Source organism: Vigna angularis, chromosome 7 (genome assembly GCF_016808095.1).
Source record: "Vigna angularis cultivar LongXiaoDou No.4 chromosome 7, ASM1680809v1, whole genome shotgun sequence".
NCBI classification, from domain to species: Eukaryota; Viridiplantae; Streptophyta; class Magnoliopsida; order Fabales; family Fabaceae; genus Vigna; species Vigna angularis.
In genome coordinates this window covers 8,148,856-8,165,070 of record NC_068976.1, presented here as the reverse complement: position 1 = coordinate 8,165,070, position 16,215 = coordinate 8,148,856, and positions in this window count along the sequence as shown.

Below are 16,215 nucleotides of genomic sequence, written 5' to 3'. Positions count from 1 at the left end.
TGGAGATAATTTAAGAAACTGTATTAAACTATAATTATCTATATTATATCATACTTAAAAAAATTAAACTAGTATATACTAAAAATTAATTAAACTATATTTTAGTTCAGTTTAAAAAAATTAAACTTTATATTATTTCAGTGCACTTAACTGTGTGAATCTATTATTACAACTCTGTTGCAACTATTAAAACACTGAAAAAGAGTTATAATAATGTTTAGAACTGAAACTCTACTGCAACTATTAAGATGGAAATATTCTTCTTTGGATCTGAAATTATCCCATATGCAACTATTAAAGAAAACAAAGAGTTATAATAATGTCTGTTAAAATGTTTGTTTGTTTTGTTAGTAGAGAAAAGGAAGACGATCAATTCAGAGTTATGGTATACTTAAAATGTTTTGTTAGTGTTTTGTGAATGTTGCTAATAATAAAAAACTTGATTATATAGTTTTGATAAAATATTATTTTCACTATTGAACAAGTTTTCATTAGAAAAGGAAAGTGTGGTAATCCAATAATTAGTTATTTATTGTATTACTTGTAGCCTCTTAAATTTGAATTTTATGTTTTGACACATGAATAGTTCACTAAACTGCACACTATATACAGTAAATTAAAAAATAGTTCAATGAATTACATTGTACTATTAAGTGATCTTATGATACTTTTTAGTTCTTGTTTCAATTTTCGAGGTTTATCATATTTGATTTCTTTTTTCTGACACTTACTTTTATAAAACAATTTGCCTAATTTTAGTTTTATATGTTATAATTTCTATTTTCCATTGTTGCAAATTTTAAAGTTAATCTTTAATAATATCTTGTAAATTTTGTATTTGTTCACTAAATTTCTTTAAATTACAAATTGTATTTTTCAATCCTATAAGTGTCCAAATTACAAGCTAAATATAATTTTCATCTCGCTTTGGAGTATCTAATTCTTAGTTTTGTAATGAGTTACGTTCATGCCTTAGTGGTTGCCTTTGAAATTTATTGATCTTAAAAACAATCGTCATAATTTGATATCATGAGATTGTTAGTAGAGTTTGTCTTGGATGTCAATTTAGTGAAAAAACGGTATATTTTGGGTGTTGTTTATGAAAAAGAAAGCCAACATAACATAGATATAGATCACTTGTCAGGTGTGTGAAAGACACTACTACAAAAATATCGTATAACGTCGTTATTTTTTGGCCTTTCCCGTTGAATTTGAGGTCGATGTCATATCAGAAGACGTTAAATTGACGTCAAATTTAAAAAATTTGATGTTAATCAAATTGACATCAAATTTTGTTAATATTGGACTTAAACAATTTTTTTTGTTTTTTTTAATTAATTGTGATCATTTTTTACAACTCTACGAGACCTGAAAAGTAGAAAAACAATAAATTTAATTTTTTTGTATTTTATAAAGCATGAACTATTAACGTGTAGTATAGTATCAATAACAAACAACAATAACAAACAACAATAACAAACAACAAACAAGTTCAATCTGTAAGACCCATGAAAAATATTTACAATTTTATTACTAGTAGAAATAAATTTCTTTGTGAATGGAAAATATAATAAGTTTATGTGAAAAGTTAAATAAGAAATTTTGGTAGCTTAATTGGTAGAAAATTTGTGGTGATGGTTTCAAACTCTTTTCTACCTTTTTGTAAAAAAAAAACGAAAAAAAAACAAAATAAAATTTAAAATATTGATAGTGGATAAAGTACTCAGATTTTAAGGCATTATTAAGGGATCAAATAAGCCAAGTGGTGATTAAAATATTAACATAATAAGATAATATTAAAATAATAAATAATATTAAAAAATTGTTAAATAGTAAAAATTTTGGACTATAAATAGCCATGAGAGGAGAGGTTATTCTGCACAAAGTGAAGAAGAATCAAGTGAGAGCTTGAGAAATAGAGAAGAAAGAGTTAGGGAGAAATTTTTAGTTGCAAGAAGAGTAGAGGTTCTGAAGGGTTTTCGGGGAAACAAATTCGGAGCAAGAGAAGTCTGGAATAGAGGTAGGGGAGCTAACCTTTCTAAGCTTTTATATTATGATTTAGTACTGTTTTATTACTATTCATGTCTTGAAATTATGTGTGAATATTGTTAATGCTTACTATATATCTATCTATATTGAATTTCTGTGTTAATATTATATGTTGTTGTTTTGAATCTGTAAATAAGAAATTTGTTAAAACTAGTTGATGAACACTTTGGCTAAGGAAAGACTTGGTACTTAAGTTGTCCATTGTGACGCACCTCTCTTTCCTGGAAGTCTACTCGACAAGTTTTTAACTTAAATCTTGTTGAACAGATTATGTACAGTTAAACTATTGTGCAATAATCTCGTTGGGATGAATTCGTGTTATTGTGGTAGATACAAAATTATGAATTATAATTGTGATGGTAGGATAGAGGAATCTTAAAAACCGGAGTTGGTACATCCCTGATCATAGAGCAGTCCTGGTCCAATCCAGTAAGTTGTGACTAGTCATATGTACTGGCGTTTATGGTGAGTTTGATTCGTCAAACATTTTATTCTTCTCCGGTGACCATTTATAGTGATATTTTAGTATTGTTAATTTATTTATACATTCATTTTGTATGATTTCTATGATGATTGTATTTTATTATATTGGATTTGAATTTATGCATTTGAACATGATATGAGTATTATGGGGAGATTTTGTAATGGTATAATGTGAGTTGAGGAATATGAGCATGGTATGAGTTTCGTGGAGAGATTCAGTAATGATATGGTATTTATGTATATGTTGATGTTGAGGGTCATGTAGTTGGAGGTTATCCTGATACTCTAATAATCATCCAGTCTCAAGTAGAGAAGGATGAATTATGTGGTGAGAGGGGCAGGAGGTCCTAGTCTATGTGCCGGTTTTAGACATAGTGTTGAGGATTAACCTTGTGAATGGTATGGAGTATTTTGGAAGTGTATTTGTAAAAAGAAGTAGAAGTCATCACAAGTGCATAACCTCCCGTGACCGCTCATCAACGTATCATCCGGATGAGTGTCTATTGAGTATTGTGGTATCTATTGGGTATTGTGGAACGAGTGTCTATTGAGTATTGTGGGATGAGTGTTTATTGGGTATTGTGGGACGAGTGTCTAATAGGAATTGTGGTATGATGGGATGAGTATCTATGGTGTGATTGTGGTATGAGGGTGTCTGACATAATTATTATATGATGTATGTATCAAAGTAATTATGCATGTTTTATAAATGATTTCTTGCATGTTAGCTCACCCTACTTGTTTGTGTTTGTGTATGTGCGATGATCGTATAATTCGTTATACGGGAGCAGATGAAGGAATGTCGTCTGTTCCAGTGCCAATGAAGAAAGAGATAGAAGAACAAATTAGAAGAATTCGAGTTATATTTATGAGTTTGTAGTTGAAATCTGAGTTTAAAACATATGTATAAATATATATCAACTATAAATTTTCAAGTGTGAGATTACGGGATGTTACCGTAAATGTAATGTTACAATATATAAATTATGAATTATCAAGTGTGAGATTATGAGATATTACACAATCAAACAACAACAAGAAACAAGTTCAACCAAATAACAACAACAAACAAGTTCAACAAAAAATAACAACAAACAAGTTCAACAAATAAGTTCTTCAAAACGAAAACTAACCTTCAAAAGGTGGGTTCATCGGAATAAAGTGTTTCCACCAGTGAGAGAGAAAGCAAAATGCACCTATGAAGAACAAGAACACGAAAATAATCAGTCAAAATAAACAAAAGTTATACATAAAGTAGTTAATTAACATGCATTTGTATCAAATGAAAGAAAGATTACATGTGATGATCGTCAAACTTCGTTCGAGAAAAGTTTGAGAAGAGAAGAGGGTCTCGCGCGCTAAGATAAAGAGAATGAATTTTCAATCTCTCGCTCAAATTAAAAAGGGGAAACTTTTGCTTGACAAATAATACGTCGAAGCTCCTACAAAATTCGACGTATTATATGTGGTTTAAAAGAAAAAAGAAAAAAAGAATTAAAAAGAGGTTACTTTTTGGCTTTTGGCTGACAAATAATATGTTGAAGCCTTTAGAGAATTCGACGTATTATTTGTTGTTTAAAAGAAAAAAGAAAACAGAATTAAAAAGGGTGACTCTTTGGCTTTTGACTGACAAATATTACATCCAACCCCTACAGGATTCGACGTACTATTGGTGGTTTAAAAGAAAGAAGAAAGAGAATGACGCGCTGGTTTAAATAATTACCATCATAAAACGTCGAATTGAATGAGACTTCGATGTTCTACAATTGCATTTATTTACAAAAATGCAACTGATCATTTTTAACGTTGGCTATTCAATGGTTGGACGTTGAACGCGTGACGTTATACACTGTTTTTGCACTAGTGGGATCATAAAGTATGTCTGGTTTGTGAAGAAAACATATCATATGAACAGTTAAAACATGAAAGGAAAATAATCTATCTTTGACGTTGTATAATTTCACTCGTATCGTAGATTGAAAAAGACCTTTAATTGACACAAGGAACATGACATTTTCCCAATTCCATTAACTAGTGCTAAGATTTATAAGACGATAAAGAGTCTTCATGTAGATTTTAGGAAAAAAGAAGGCAACTATGACTAACATGTTAATATATGTTGTAATATTTTTTGTTTTTCGTATTGGTGCAAGTTATATGTGCGACACTATATATATGTAATATATGTTGTAAAAAATATGTGTGATAATTTAATTAGAACTCTTCTAAATGTAAAAGGAAAGACAAAGAATGAAATCATACTTATTTGGATATGATTGAAATGAATATAGAGAGGAGTTAGCACCGAAATAAGTTGGTAAACGAATTTATTTGCTTGTAACATGTTACACTTTGTCCAAAAAGGAGGGAATACGTTTTTGTCAATGTCTTAAAGGAGTTAAGGTACCACAAGAATATTATTCAAATATAAAGAGTGTTGTATCAATGAAAGATGTGTAACTAGTTGGCTTAAAGAGTTATGATCGTCATGTTTAATGCAACAATTATTACTTGTGGTCGTACTTGGAATGTTGCCAAAAACTGTGAGACATACTATAACCTAATTATGTTCATTTTTCAATTCCATATTTAGCAAAGTTATTGGCATTCCCATAGAACAATGGAAAAATTCCTCTAGAGGTGTACATGTGGAAACAAAATCTAGACAAGAGGTTCTGCAAGCTCAGTTGTATATACTAAATAACACATAGGAAGTCATACCATGTATTTACCTAGACATAAGTACATTGTCAAACATAAAAAATCAAGACAATTAGAGAAATGACTATAGATGGTGCATAACCAAACTTTCATGACTTGGTTTAAAAAAGAAATCATGAAGGATCCGTATGCATTTGAAAATTAACTTGGCTTGAAAAAAGATTAAATTTTGATGTTTTATGTTGTTTTGACTATGAAATCAACGAAACTTTATTTTATACAAAGTCTGAAGATGATAAAACCAGTATGCAAAATAATAGAGTTACTTTGGATGTAGAGTCATTGAAATTGTTAACTTCAAAAGATATAAATCCTATTATGGGATCCATGCCCTATTATAGTGTCATAAAGGAGATTTTGGAAGTTGGTTATAAATAGTTTTCAGTACCTATTTTCAAATGCAAATGGGTTGACGAAAAAAACTAGTGTGGAAGTTGATGAATCGAGAATGACATTGGTTGACTTTCAAAAGGTAAGCATAACAAGATGAACCACTTATTATGGCATATCAAGCTTCAAGTCTTCTATGTCAGATATCTTGTATCTAAAAGTTGACATGTTGTGCTACATGGTAGAAAGCAAGCCAACAATTAAATTTACAAAATTGAATTATTTACACACGAACAATAATTAATACAGATTGTGATGATATTATGAATGATATCCATGCAACTTGAAAAGATCATGTCGAAGGAATATATATATATATATATATATATATATATATATATATATATATATATATATATATATATATATGTGTGTGTGTGTGTGTGTGTGTGTGTATGTGTGTGTGTGTGTGTGTGTGTGTGTGTGGAGTTTGCTAACTTACGTACGCTCTTTTTTCAGTTGGTACATTTTAGCAATGTGTATCGGGTTTTAGTAGACAAAAATACCCTCATATATTATGGATTATAAGTTTTAAGGTCAAGGGTATTTGAATAATTTTCATTACCAAAACTAAAAAAAAAACAAGAAACCCCCAAACTCTTACTCACCTCCCCATTCCTCTCAACCCTTTCTCTTTCATCTCTCTCCTTTCAACATTTTCTCTATCATCCCTACTGTAGCCCGAACTGAAAAAATCAGAAACACTTACCTAACCTTAACCCTAACCCTAATCCACCTTCCTCACTTATCCAATTTGTTTCTCTCTCATCTCCATACTCTCTCCCACCCACACAATTCCAATTGAAGTGAAATTTTTCGGATAAATCAATGCAATTAGGAGGATTTGATGAAAGGACATCAATTCAAATCCTAAATTTTCGAATTGAGAGAAATCAAGAATTCTTACTATTTCTTAGATTCATGGATAGGTTGGGATAACAATATCATAAAAAAATACTTAGAAAAAAACTAAAATACTGGCAATTTGAAACGAAATATAGTTCCAGATCCATGTATTCTTTTTGTCATATTCTTTTTGTACTAGATTCAATTAAATTGGAACGAAATCTTTCATCATTTTTTGTATTCTTCTTTTTTATCTTAGTTATTTTCATCTTTTTCTTAAATTTGAATCCAAAAAGAGTTATAAGTTAATTAAAAGAAACCCGCGACACCGTAATTTGTTATTCGTGCTCTGTTTGTTTATTTGTTTTCCACTTTAATAACAAAATAATCAAAATTGTTGTGTGTGGGTGAGAGATGGTATGGAGATGAGAGAGAAATAAATTGGATAAGTGAGAAAGGTGAATTAGAATTAGGTGAGTGTTTCTGACTTTTTCAGTTGGAGCTAAAATGACAGAGAAAATGTTGGAGTGAGAGATGAAAGAGAAAGGATTGAAAAGAATGAGAGAGATGAGTAAATGTTTGGAGGTTTCTTACTTTTTTTTAGTTTTGATACTGAAAATTATCCAAATACCTTTAATATTTTTGTCTACTAAAATCCGGTACAAATTGCTAAAATATACTAATTGAAAAAACGCGTACCCAAATTAATAAACCCATGTCAATTTTAACGTTATATTTATTATATTTAATTTATTGATGTTTGTTTGTCATTTTAATTTCAAAACAGAAATAGATAATAATAGAGGTTCTTACTAAGAGGTTCACTAACGGTGAGAGGACATTAATGAATATTGGTAGAGCCACGTGGCCAAAAGTAGAAACTTTTAACACCTATCTTTGAGTAGTTACTCATGAGAAAGGTTGAATTGAATTAGTTTAAATCAAAAATCGATAGGAATCCATCCTATCTAAATGTCAATGGATTTCAATTTATTGTATTGTGTTCTTTTAATCTATTATCACATCTTTTAAGGAATTGACATATAGAATATTTGAAAATTTTGAAAAAGGACGTCTACGAATTATGAAATGAACCTTTGGTAGGATAATTATTACATAATTTACTCAAATCTTTAAAAAATTAATAACAAACATTTAATTTATATATTTTTATTTTTATAATCTTTTTCTATTTTCTTGAAAGAGAAAATTTGATGAAAATTCGGTTTCAAAAATTGAATTCTGAAATGAAGATTAAAATTCGGCTCATATTTTGATAAAGAAGAATACTAATTAGGGAAATATTATGAGCAAAGTGCTTATTGAGAATATTTATTTGAAACGGTGCCAATGGTGAGAAAAACTTGGAAATTTACATTATTCTCCAATCAACTTGTAGACAATTGATTGCACTACGACGTGATTTTCTTTGTCGGAGATCTTGGTGGAGCCACCTCCAAGAGGAACCTTCCAAAGCTCTAGAAGAAGCAGCATGATAGTGTTGTTGTGTTCCATAATTACTATTTTTTCTATATTATTCTATTAAAGAAAAAGAGTTCATTATACGCCACGTTGCAAAGTTTAACATAAGAAAATCTTTTCTGTCTGACAACCTAAATAAAATAGTAATTAATAATTAAATATAAATCAGAGAAAGGGGTCCAATTTGTGGAGAAATGTCGATGATATTTCACTTTCCCTCAATAAAAGTTGGTTAGATATTTCTGAATTCTAATCCATGTAAAATCGAGAATATTGTAAGTAAATAATTTATGATTACTTTTATAAATTTTAAGATATGAAGTTTATTACGATGTAAGTAACGCGTTTACATATCATCTAAACTAAATATTTTAAAAAGAATTAAATATATTTCCTTCCATTAAATTTGGAATAATTTTTTATTATTATTTCAAATTTAACATTAACTTTTATAATTTTTGTAGTTTAAAAATTATATTGTAAATGTTATCAAAATAATTAATTTAAAAACAAAAATACGTTATATATATATATATAACTTATAAATATTAGTAGCCAGAATGAAACCTTTGGTTGTATTTAAAACAGAGATTAAAATTATTTTTAATTTATAAAATATGAAATAAATTTATATTGAAGAACTAAAAATAAATTTAACTATAAAGTTATGTCTCTATCGTTCAGTTAATGTGTTCATTTTATTTTCAGGATACATGTGTGGCCATGATCCGTTGTTGGATACTGTTTGAGAAATTTTGGGTGAGTATGTTGCAAGATATACCATTTCCCTGTCACCCAACTCCTTCCTACACCTTTCATTCAAAAAAAAAAAAACCGTGATTCAACAGGTCAAAACATCTCTTGAAGAATAATTAGTTCATCTGTGATTCAACTAGGATAATTGAAATAATAAATTATAACTAAAATAACAATAATACAATATAATATCGTGATTTAATAATATAAAAATTAAAAATAGTACATTTTAAAAGTTTTAATATTAAAAATACTCTAAAAAAATAAAATATTTTATAATTAATATTTAACATTAAATATTAATATTATTCTCAAACGAATAAGACGGATGTTGTAACGTTCCCGCAACTTAAAGGTCACTCATCCCTAAATTACTTCAGGCTAAGAATGTTTAACCATAGAGTTATTATGGGTCAGGCTACCAAAAAAATAAATGTATTTTGGTGATATGAATAGCCAAATCAATTCATTTAACCTATCCTTCAACTGTATAGTCTCATACCTATATAGTCTCTAGATCCTTCTCATTCCGGTGTATGTTCGATTCTTCCATGTGTCCCTCCCATTGGAAGCCTGTCAGGAGTCGCTCTTTGTTTGTGCCTCTTACACTTTGTGACTCTTGCACCGACGATCACTCTTCGCTTTCGTCAGTGTCCGGGTGTCACAGATGTTCTATCTTAGAAAACATGGTTGAAATTATAATATAATTTGGAAGAGGGCATGATTACAATATCCATACTTATATAGTCTGTATATTTAAGAGATCATCTATTTTCAATATATAAGAAAGCATATTAAAGATGTGAAATATATAATTAAATTAAAACCCAGAACTTTTATTTTATTTTACATTCTTTTTGGAAAGTGATAATAGATCAGTTACAATAACATTTTCATCCACAGCTCATCAAATTAACACGTCCATGCTTTAATTATGTTTAAGACTTGTTAACATCATGTCTCATTTTCTTAAGTAGTAGTGTAGGCCACCAAGTGAGCAATCACTAAAGTCCTTTAATTAGCATGAGTTGTAATTTGCATTGAAGATGCAAGTTCAAGCAACAGGCAAGGAATCCAAGAACACAGTATTGCTAAGCAAGGAATTACTTCATAAATTATTGTGTGAAAAAAATTATAAAGTGAGTTGAATAATCTTGTAGTGTGCAAAAAAAAAACAATATTTTATATACATATAATCTAATGGTGAAGAAAGTAAGAAAAATTATTTGTTTTTATTTCTTCGAAAGAATTTTAAAGGGTGTTTAAAAGGAAAAGAGGAAGAGATAAAAATATTATATTAATAGGTCTAAAACATAAATGCCTATATCATGAATTTAATCTATTTTATGTTGAAATTTAAATAATTCTCTTCTAGGAAAAAGTAAACTAGATAAGTTTCCAAATTGTTAAAGTACATAAGCTACTTTGTTATCATTCTTATATTTATTTAATAATTAAAAATATTAATAGTGTTGGACCAATTGTAACTATTCTAAGTAAATTATAACGGAGTACATGTTACGCCTTATTTAGGGCCTTAGAACATGGTTTGGACATTGTTTGTCACTACTTCCCAAATATCCATACTACCCGCACCATTTTGGGTACACGTAACTTATTGACCAAACAAGCCCTTAAAAATAATGATGCTCAAATCCTAACTAAGAAAGCAAGTTGGAATCTTCTTTCCTTTCTTTTTAATGGTCCATTTTTTAACAATTTTTTCTTATTTTTAAACTTCACTATTTTTAATTTATCTAATTAGAAATATTATTTAATTAAATAAATTTATAAGATGTTAATATCATAAAATTAATAAAGATGTTTTTCTCTGGAAAAGAAAAAAGTTTTTTAATAAAGATGTTTGCTTTTTGTTTGCAATTGTAGATTGCACAATGAAGAGAATCTTTAAGTAGTGAATGCGCCAAACTAAAGCATGGGGTTCTGTACTTAGAATTTGGAGTTTTCTTAGAAAAGCTTCTATAAATAGGTTTTATTAAAAAAAATTAACAAAAACTAATAGTTGTTATTAATTATGATATATGTAACTTGAAATGATGTTTGGGAAAGTACAATTTAAAGCCAATTGAATCCAAAAATGGTGGTAATGTAATAATGAAATGGGGATAGCTATAAAACTATGTGTTGGTAGGGAAAACAAAAACAAAAACAAAATCCTTGATTCTCTTGAATTAAATTTGATGTAACTTTGAAGCAAAAAGGGAGATTGAAAAAGGATGGTTGGTACTTATATTTGGTTATGAGATGTTATTTAGATTGAATTTAAGAAGAAAGATAGTGGATGTGTGGAAGAGATAGAAGTGATGATGTGAGTGATTTAAGAGCATTGGTTTGGGTTAGTTGGATGTCACATTTATGTTGAAGATATATATTTTGGTTGGTACCATTCTCACTCCTTGCATGTGAGATGCTTTTGATATTTTTTTTATTAGGAAAACACTTTTTCATGTTTGACAATGAGAGCCACTTGTAAGGTGTTATCATGACACAAAAGAGTTAACTTTACATTACAAAATCTTGGTCATGTTTAAAATTGGTGAAATAATTATTTATTGTTTTATCTTTACATTATTTATAATTATTGTGTTACAAAATAATGTGAATGGTATGTACTCAACCATATAATGTCACAACAACCCTAATTAATCTTTTTAATTGAATATATTAAGATTTAACTAAATTCAAGTCTTTTATAAATTTAAATGTTTTTAATTAAATTTTTATTAATATTTTATATATTCTAAGTATGTAAAACTTTTCTATTTTTATTTAAGTAAACGTGTTTAATGCTTTAAGTTAATTAAATAATGTAACTATTATGTTATTATGTTATCTTGTTTATAAATATGTGAAATTATGTTGCTAATATAAAATAATATTATAATTAATTAGAATAAAATAAATTATTTTTATTTTTATTATTATTCCATAAATAAATATATAAATATTTTTATTATTCCATTGAATTATATTACTTTGCATAATTTTTATCTTTTATAATGATTAGACTTTTTAATTATATAAATTAAAGATATTAAGAGTACTCATCTAAACAAAAGAAAAATTGCTTTAAGTCTAAACAAAAATTTATGATTTATTTTCACTTAAAAAAGAGTGTCATTATAATTTACTGAAAAGTAAATAAACAAAAGATTTAAAGATTTTTCTTTTAAAAATAAGTTAACCGGATATATTTCACCTTCGAAAAGATCCTCGTGAGCCTAATGTTCTAAGCTAACTTCACTACAACTTTACTTCTTGCGCCCCAATAAATTTTAGCTGCACTCCTCTAACTTTGAAAATAACTATTTTATCTTTTATAAAAGAAAAAGACTTTTGAATTACCTATTCTTAACATTTTTCATCATAAGAGATTTGGAGTTTTGATGATATAATTTTTGAAATAGAATTTCCAGAATACGTTAAATGCATTTTAAGAAAAACTTTCTGTATAGGTATAAAATATTAACCGAGCGGTTACAAACAACCAACCAGATATTCAGGTAATCTATTTATATCTTATTCTGTTTATATTTTATTGGGCTTATATCAGCTTAGGATCCATGAGGTAAATTATAAATATAAAGCCAGGGTCAAAGGCCAGGTACGTTTTCACTTACGTTCCACTTACTCTACATGACTCTCAAATACTCAATAGTGATAACTATTCACTAAATATTCAACCAAGAGCCGAGGCTCTTCAAATCACACGCCTAACTTGAGCGTCGGAGTACCTTTTGCAGGTACATCCACCCCCGTCCAAAAGGAGACCGATCGGCTTGCGCCAACACCGATCGGCCAGCAGCTGGAGTTTGGAGGCGAGCGAGCAGCCCCGACACATCAACAGGTTAGTTTCTCGGTCCCAAAACTTTTCACCGAAACATTTTGGCGCCCACCGTGGGGCCGAGCGTCAAACCCAATGATGACCACGAGGAGCATGGATGAACAACAAAGCACCAGAAAGATGATTAGAAACCACAAGAAACCAAGACGAGCGTTCGGTCTCGACATCACTATTTCAGATCAACACCAGAAACTTTTGACAAAGTGAAAACTACACTACATGAATCATCATCTCTACGTGAAGCGTCGTCAACAAGATAAGTATTTTTTGAAATATGAATATTTCATAAAATATCTAATTGATAATAGATATTATAACAACTATTTTTATGTTAAATATATAATATAATCCATAATATATTATATGATATATGATATATAATATAGTACATAACTATAAATATAGTTATCTAATTATTATAACCGAAACATTTTTTGGCATGATTAAAATAGTCCAAGAAATTATTGTGTTAGAGATAATTATCAACAACAATGTTATAAAATCTCAAGACGGTTTAGATACCTTGTTTATTATATATGTGGTTTATCCGGTGCCATTCATAATATCTGGTAACCGAATCATTTATTATACGGTTATATCCCATAATATATATCATCATGAGAATTTTAACAAGACAACATCTTGAAAAAATATATATCAAAATCCACGCCATCAACTATGCGAGTGCAGACTAAGATCTAGTCATAAACGGACTTTATGCTTAAAGTATCATGGAATTCAATTAACGAAGGAGAGGTCTCCTATTGCAAACACTGATTACCAATTTCGTCAACAAAGTTCATAATTAACGATCAAGTCCAAGACCGAGCGGTAAATCCCCCTCGGAAGAGAGGTAAAACCCTCAGACGAACGGTAAATCCCGTTCACTAGGAAACACTCCTAGCTCAAAGCAGAGGTAAAGCCCTCTCATAGTCGAACGGTAAAGCCCGTTCCCTAGGAAGCACTCCTAGGTCGAAGACCGACGGTAAATTCCGTTCGGATAAGAGGTAAACTCCTCTATAAACATTTGAAGACCGACGGTAAATTCCGTTCGGATAAGAGGTAAACTCCTCTATAAATATTTGAAGACCGACGGTAAATCCCGTTCGGATAAGAGGTAAACTCCTCTATAAATATTTGAAGACCGACGGTAAATTCCGTTCGGATAAGAGGTAAACTCCTCTATAAATATTTGAAGACCGACGGTAAATCCCGTTCGGATAAGAGGTAAACTCCTCTATAAATATTTGAAGACCGACGGTAAATCCCGCTCGGATAAGAGGTAAACTCCTCTATAAACATTTGAAGACCGACGGTAAAATCCGTTCAGATAAGAGGTAAATTCCTCTATAAACATTTGAAGACTGACAGTAAAACTCTGAATTCAAACTCTTTAAAACAAGGGGAAAAAACCCTCTCGGTTCAAGTAGAAGGTCGAGAGGTAAAGCCCTCTCGGTTAAAGTCGAAGGTCGAGAGGTAAACTCCTCTCGGTTCAAGTAGAAGGTCGAGAGGTAAAGCCCTCTCGGTTAATGTCGAAGGTCGAGAGGTAAACCCCTCTCGGTTAAAGTTGAAGGTCGAGAGGTAAACCCCTCTCGGTTAAAGTCGAAGGTCGAGAGGTAAACTCCTCTCGGTTCAAGTAGAAGGTCGAGAGGTAAAGCCCTCTCGGTTAATGTCGAAGGTCGAGAGGTAAAGCCCTCTCGGTTAATGTCGAAGGTCGAGAGGTAAACCCCTCTCGGTTACAGTCGAAGGTCGAGAGGTAAACTCCTCTCGGTTCAAGTAGAAGGTCGAGAGGTAAAGCCCTCTCGGTTAATGTCGAAGGTCGAGAGGTAAATCCCTCTCGGTTAAAGTTGAAGGTCGAGAGGTAAACCCCTCTCGGTTAAAGTCGAAGGTCGAGAGGTAAACTCCTCTCGGTTCAAGTAGAAGATCGAGAGGTAAAGCCCTCTCGGTTAATGTCAAAGGTCGAGAGGTAAAGCCCTCTCGGTTAATGTCGAAGGTCGAGAGGTAAACCCCTCTCGGTTACAGTCGAAGGTCGAGAGGTAAACTCCTCTCGGTTCAAGTAGAAGGTCGAGAGGTAAAGCCCTCTCGGTTAATGTCGAAGGTCGAGAGGTAAAGCCCTCTCGGTTAATGTCGAAGGTCGAGAGGTAAACCCCTCTCGGTTACAGTCGAAGGTCGAGAGGTAAACCCCTCTCGGTTAAAGTCAAAGGTCGAGAGGTAAATCCCTCTCGGTTAGAGTCGAAGGTCGAGAGGTAAACCCCTCTCGGTTACAGTCGAAGGTCGAGAGGTAAAACCCTCTCGGTTAAAGTTGAAGGTCGAGAGGTAAATCCCTCTCGGTTACTGTCGAAGGTCGAGAGGTAAAGCCCTCTCGACAAATGTCGAAGACCGAGCGGTAAATTCCGCTCGGTTACTATTGAAGGTCGAGCTGTAAAACGCTTTCAGTTCCGCCAACGCAGCCTCCCTCAAACTCATCAGTCCTATAGTTAACCACGGCTAAAGCCGACCGCTTAACTCGGACTTGGGGGGCATGTATAGGTATAAAATATTAACCGAGCGGTTACAAACAACCAACCAGATATTCAGGTAATCTATTTATATCTTATTCTGTTTATATTTTATTGGGCTTATATCAGCTTAGGATCCATGAGGTAAATTATAAATATAAAGCCAGGGTCAAAGGCCAGGTACGTTTTCACTTACGTTCCACTTACTCTACATGACTCTCAAATACTCAATAGTGATAACTATTCACTAAATATTCAACCAAGAGCCGAGGCTCTTCAAATCACACGCCTAACTTGAGCGTCGGAGTACCTTTTGCAGGTACATCCACCCCCGTCCAAAAGGAGACCGATCGGCTTGCGCCAACACCGATCGGCCAGCAGCTGGAGTTTGGAGGCGAGCGAGCAGCCCCGACACATCAACAGGTTAGTTTCTCGGTCCCAAAACTTTTCACCGAAACACTTTCTAAATTAATTTCTAAAACAAACTTTTTCAAGATATCTTCTAAAGTAAGTTTTTCAGAATACATAAAATGTATTTTAGGAAAAACTGATTTTACAACATGTTCTCTCTAGCGATGTCAATGATAGAAGCGGGAGCAAGAGGTCATGTATTGCAGTGAAGGAGGACATCTTTAATCTTTTTATCAAATTGAGATGCATTTATAGATAATGTAGGTGCAAGAAGCAAAAGTTATGTTGTGCAGGCCCAAAATAAAGGTTGCATTTTGTCTATGAGTGTTACTCCATGTACCTCTCCAGTGTTCTCCCTGCACCCCCACATTTAAACAATATTCTTCTTCAACGGATTTTGAAATCCGTTGAAGAAAAATTCCTTAAATGAGTTTCAAAATTTGTTGAATTTTTTTTTGAAAACTTCAACAAATTTTGAAATTCTAAAAAGGCTCGAAAAATCCTTCAATGGATTCTAAAGTTCGTTGAATGAATTTTTCTTCAACAAATTTCAAAATCCGTTGAAAAAAAAAAGAGTGGGTGTGTAGGTTTTTTTTTTGAAGTACAGAGACAGTTTTGAAATTTTTAGAAAATGTGGGGATGTAATATTCTTTGTCTCTTACCCAAACTTGACTGACAAAACCTAACAACTCAATTTTTTTTTATCTTTATTGT